Below are 6,348 nucleotides of genomic sequence, written 5' to 3'. Positions count from 1 at the left end.
TCATACGCACCAGTCCATCCACGTGTACCTGCCTAACTTTCACTAAACTTCTCTATTGTCAGTAGTTAGATGTAGAGGCAGGTGTGTCGTGAGAGAAGCTGCAGTAATCAGGTGACCTTCACTATGTAACATGTAAACGCTTAGATCTGACTGTAACACTACAGTCAATACCACCCTATGGACGGGTGTAGTGACACAGACTGTAACCGGACTAAATGGTGGTCCGTATATTCACTCAACACTCACATGCCTGCACGCATGTCATGTAGACGGTGATCGATAGTGAAGCCACCTGATCTATGTGGGTGTGTGTGTGTGTTTGGTGTGAGACTATACCTGAGACTCTAATCTCCTCCGTTGGTTCTCACACATACGCCGGGAAAAAACTGTGCAGCTTTCAACACAGCAACCATTGCCGTCAATAACTTCCGGGGTGAGGGTCTGTCCGTCTAAATAGCGTACGATCAAACTAACATGAAAATGAACGTTTTGAAACATTATCACCAAATAAGAAACAGTAAAAAGTATTTTTCCTCAAAAGAGAAAAGAGAGTCCATAGGAGCTCACGCACACACCGGAAGTGAGCTGTGCAGTGAAATAGATATAGATGGTGCTCTAGCGCCCCCTCACACCCTGAGGTCAAAAGCTGAATAGGTTTCATTTTGGGGCCGTCCAGAAGTGAAATAAAATTAAAATAAACATTTGGAAATAACCAAATTACTCCAAAATAACAGATACACACACTCAGGATATTTGGAACTCGTCGACCGAGTTTCAGGTCCAACTCGCACCGCTTCCGGGAGATATTTGCTCCACACACACACGTCCCTTGCTTTTTAGTTAGATATATTATGATCATATTGTTATTAAAGAAAAATAATAGTTGAAATGAGAAAAAAAATAAGAAGTAAATGAAAAGTAATATAAATAAATAAATACAAAACAAGTAAAGAACCTGCCTGTGTTATATACAACTTTTATGACATTTACCACAAAAGGAGCTTCTTTGAATATGTCCCTTTAAACAGGCATTTAAATTTTAAAAACAAGTCGTAGCGCACAAGCACAGAATATTTTTTATTATCTTAAAAATTAATTCTTAATTTTTCCACGCACTCCTGCAATGTGCTCATGTACCCTTAGGGGAACGCGTACCCTGGTTGGGAAACCCAACTTTAAGACATGCAGGGTTTTTAAACTCCAGCAAATTCCATATCTTTTTTTTTTTTTTTCTTCAGACTTGTAGAATACTGGTACATGGAAACAAGTTAAATCTGTACCTTTAGCACTTATAAGTAAATTTTTAGATAAGAATGTGTCAAACAAAAAACAAAAAAAAGAGGGCAAATGCTCCATACCCAGAGCAGCTTTAAGTTTAACGTTTTTAGGAACTTGTAGAAAACTGGTACATGGAAATAATTAAATCCATTACCCTTTATGAACACCTGGAGAATTTAGCACTTGTACAATTTGTAAATAAATGGTTTAAAGAAAAAAAAAAAAGCAAATGTTGAATTAAACCCAGAGCAGCTTTAAGTTTTTTTTTTTACTTGTCTGCACATGCTGTCAAAGGTCAACACTACAAGAAGTGCAAATCTTTTTTAGACAGCAATGCATTTTATTTTTTATTTTTTTGTTATTGCAACTAAATAAATGCATTATTTTATTGCATAATTGTGACCATCACCAGCCCTCCCTAAGGAAGGGTAAGAAACACTTTATTAAAGGGAGAATATAAAAAGAGAGAGCAGTGTTACACCTAGGTGAGGGGGTGGAGGGGAGGTGGAGGGGGAAGAGAGAGCAGGGAGGAGCGATTCAAGGAGAGAAATGGAAGGGTGGGGAAGAGCTGATTACTGTAAAGTGAGATGTGAAGTTGTAGACGGTGAGGCTTAACTATAATGGTGGTGGCTGTGGGCAGAGGGAAGGAGTGAGTAGTAATACCTGAAACAGGTATTTAGGATCAACGTGTCTAAAGTTAAGCCCACTACAAGTTTTATCCCACAGTCCAAGGCATGCTATGCATCGTAGACCGATGTATGTGCAATGCACTGCCACTGTAAACCCAAGGGCTGCCCTGGACTCGAGGACGCAGCCAGAATAACAGAAAGAGCGGGGGCCAGCGAGCCCAGGCAACCCCCCCCGCAGGCCGAGCAGCCCCCCAGACGCCTCCAAGACACCAAGCCGAGAGGCAGCCACAGCCCCCCCCACATTACACACCACGAGAAAGCACCTAGAAGCCGAGGAGCCAGCGCCACTCCGCAACCGCCCCAACCCCCAACCCCAACGACCCCCACCGACATCCACCCCCACCACCCTCACCCCCCCCACTGATGAAAGCGCCCCCCAGAGAGCCCCCCGCCCAAGATCCCAGCAGAGGAGCCAAGGCCCACGCCCAGCAGACGCCCAAAGCCGCGACGAAACGGTGCAGCCGGCGGGCAGTTGCCAGTGGGCCCAGAGCCAGCAGGGACCGGACCCAGGCCACGAAGGACCGAATTAAAAGCAGCACCGGGAGCAGCACGCCCGAGGAAAACGACCACACCCCCGGCCGCCCTGGGCAACGAGGGGACGCTGCACGCCGCACCACCAGCCCCCAGGCGTACCGACCAGCCCCCCAGGAGTGCCCCAGGTCACCATTTTTGACACCGCCAGCGCGATGCGCCTCAGTTATTGCTAAAGTGGATGTGGATCTTCTTGCTTCTCTCGACAAGGGACAGTCACACTCTCTGTTTCTCCCTCCCTTCCGTTCTTATCTCTCCCAGCTGCTGCTTTGTCTGGTCCTGTGAGCCTAAAAAGAGCCTCTCTCTGCAACTCATCCAAATCCGGAATAATGGAATTAATTAGAGCTATCGATCAGATTTTTTTCGACAAAAAGAACCGGGGGTGGTGAACCCGCATGTCCAAGCTGCTGATCGGAGCTGGCGGTTTCCTATCTATCAAAAAGTCCATACTACGCTGGCGACTGTTTTGGAAAAGCTGCCAGTGATTTCTGAAGGATATAGCAGAGCTCTGAACACTCAGACTCATGTGTTGATCGATATCAACAGCAAGCAAGAGTGCTTCCGATCGTTTACGCGTTATGGATAACAATTGGGAGAAGTTGGAGGACCCGGCTTGGAAGTGGAAGTTTAGGCCACTCATTGGATTACAGCAAAGAGACCGAGGACAGAAGGCTATCGAAAATTGACATAGCCTGTGATCAGAAACACATTGCTTATCTCCCTTTCGGCTCCCCAGCTAGCCAAGGCTAAAGGCCAGGTTGTCTCATCTCTTATCACCAGGGAAGTTCTGCAGACCCCGGCTCGTGTATTTCTTTCACTGCAACTACCAAGTCAAATTCCCTCGTATTGTTCTAAACTGTACCTGGCCAAATAAAGCTGATTCTGATTCTGATCGATGTAGTGTTACACCACTATGTGGAAGCTGTTAAAAAAGTTTCAGATCAAACTGACACCGCGTTGGGGAGAAATTCATTCCACACGCGCGCGCACACTAGGCTTGGGCGGTAATACGATAATACCGTGGTGTCATAAAAATAGCAACGGTATCAGAATCATTTGGGCTGGCTATCAATTTGAATCACAAGGGCCCCGATTTGATTTGATTCACGATTCGATTCACTTTTGATTGATGTTTGATTCAGTTAAGGATATCAAGCAGTACCAGTTTTACTTGGATTTGGAAAACATTCTCATTAAAACTAATGATGCAAATAGTAGAAACTACAGCTTTATATTGGTGCATTAGTAAAAATATGAATATTTACATTAATAATTGAATCTCATGCTACATTAATCATGTACGTTTTATTTAACATGACCTGCGCATAGGGGTGGGCAATATGGGAAAAATATCATATCGCGATTTTATCACAACGTTTTTCATTCAAATAATTTTAGTCCATTTTTAAAGTTATTTACTAATAAAACAACCAATTCACGTACTTAAAGTCATCGCCCTAAATGGAAAAAAAGGAAAAAAAAAAGACAATTTTAAAATGTATGTAAGCAATTTATCAAACTGGTTCAAAGTACGATTAATGTTATTTTAGTCTCAGTCTTTTTACTTTGCTTAACTAAAGTGATGTAGCATTAGCAACACTTGTTACATAAACTAGGTAGCAGATATCTACCTAATCTAGTGATATCTATTTGTTATTGAGGTAACACACTCATGAATAAAATCCTATTTTAATCAGTGTTTGAACGCCTCATTTCACACAGTTTAGACAATCATATCCTTTACAAGATAAAAAAGTTACTGCTTTGATTACATTAGGCCTGGGTGATATGGACCAATATTCACATTTTTCCTTAAAATGGTGATATAAACTCCATTTATTTTTTATATTGTTTCACAAGAAAAACAATAATGGGCCAAAGTCAGTGGAGCCAAAAGACCCTTTTATTAATCACTAGCAGCACAATATCAACATTTTGTGTCACTTTTGACTTTTTCCTTCATTAAGGCTGAAATGTGATTAAATTCTGTTGTGTTGCTTCTTTTAGGGCAGCTCTGAGTTGTTGAAAGTCATTTTTAAAGTAAATCACATTCAGGACACTGTCTCTTTAAGAAAGTGTAAACAGCCCATTGTTACTGTGGAGCAACAGAGAGTTAGTTAGAGAAGAGAAATACATGCAGGGTTTCCTCAAACATGTCTCAGTGCTTCAACACTCAGAACTGATGGAGTGTGTCTGTGCACTGGGGGGGGGGGGGGCAGAGCGTACTTATGACCTGTTTAAGCACTTAATAATCTGTAATGTCTGTAATGCTGACATGCTGACTAGTAAATGATGTGATTTAGCAGAAAAAAAAAACCTTCGAATGTTCTGTGTATGAACCACAGACATATGATGCAGACAAGGCACCTCAAGGGTTAAAATGTGAACTACAGACGGTTCTAAGATCTCTGTGATTTGGGAGATCGTCGTCATGTTGTAATCCATAATGATCTAATATCATCAGATCACACACCAAAACTGCAATGACTTAAATCAATTCAAAGCACAGGACAGGCTGTGTAAATAAAGTGGTAACAGACACATTGTGAACTCAACACATTCTCATTCCTTTGAGTCTCACAAAGGTTTTGTTCTAATGTTCCAGTGATTGCGCAACAAATCTAACTGTATAATAAGAGACACAACCATAAACATAAATAAATAATTGTAAATAAAAGCAAACATCCAGAAATTAAAAGAATTCTGAATTGTCTTAAAGTGTAATAAGTCAGGTCTTTGGTAAATGTAAGAAAATACTTTTTAATTCCTGTTGTTATGGTCAATTATTATATTCATCATCATATCCTCAAATGTATGTTCATGTGTACAATTTGTCATGTTTTAATACATGACGACTCCATTAATCTTTACACTTTTGAACAGAATCATGATTAAACAGTACAGATCGTATTATTCTCAGTGCAGCACAGTCTCTGCCAAGCCAGAATCTCTGCTCACATGCAGACATACACTGACGCACACACTTATCAAGACAGATAAAGACTGGAGCCAAACCTTCTCATAACATCTTCATCATCCTCCAACATTTCCACTATGGGCATCTGACTCCCTCCCTTTTGTCTCTCACTGTTGGGACCTTTTCTTATCTGTATAAAAAGCTTAAGCTTTGAAACTGTTGGAGCGGGGCGCGGCACTTCCTTCGGACGTCCGCCTGGACGGACGCTAATTTTGTTTCACTTTGTTCCATCTTGTACCTTTTTACTTAGCAATAGAATAAACTTTTTATATAAAATCATCAATGCTTCTCCTGGATTCCATCATTCAACCAGAGCAATGAATCATGTCACTAAATGAGGTCAACCGTAAATTCTGCCGTAACAATTGGCGTCGACGAACTGAATCCATCTTCTGCTCTGTGGGGCGTCGATCGTGGACCAGCACTGGGTCGACACATTTGAAGCCCCGGGGCTGGCCCGCGGTGGTCCGCCCTCGGACAGAGACTGGAGCACGAACCATCGGTTGAACCGCAAACACCAATTCGGACTAAGGTAAAGCTGCCTTTATAAACATATATGTATAAATTTTCATTTACATATATATATATATTCGCTCTGTGTTGATTTTTTTTTTTTTTTTGGAACCAGTCAAGCATTGTATTGATTTTCAGCTTTGAGCTTTGATTTTGATCCTCAGCTGTTCTGTGTTTTGACGCAGTGAATAGCCATGAGAAGGGCTCAAATGGTTGAGGTTCTTTGTTTTTAATGCTGTAGGTTCCCTCTGTTTTTCTTCGGGCTCGGATATTTTGTTTAGGCATAAAATACGGCTGGTCATTATTTACTTTGGTTTTGTTCGGACACCCACAGACAGCCTGTGAGGTCCTGACCATAGA

Source organism: Gouania willdenowi, chromosome 1, assembly GCF_900634775.1.
Source record: "Gouania willdenowi chromosome 1, fGouWil2.1, whole genome shotgun sequence".
NCBI classification, from domain to species: Eukaryota; Metazoa; Chordata; class Actinopteri; order Blenniiformes; family Gobiesocidae; genus Gouania; species Gouania willdenowi.
The sequence above is the reverse complement of the archived record's forward strand: the minus strand, read 5'-3'. Positions refer to the sequence as shown.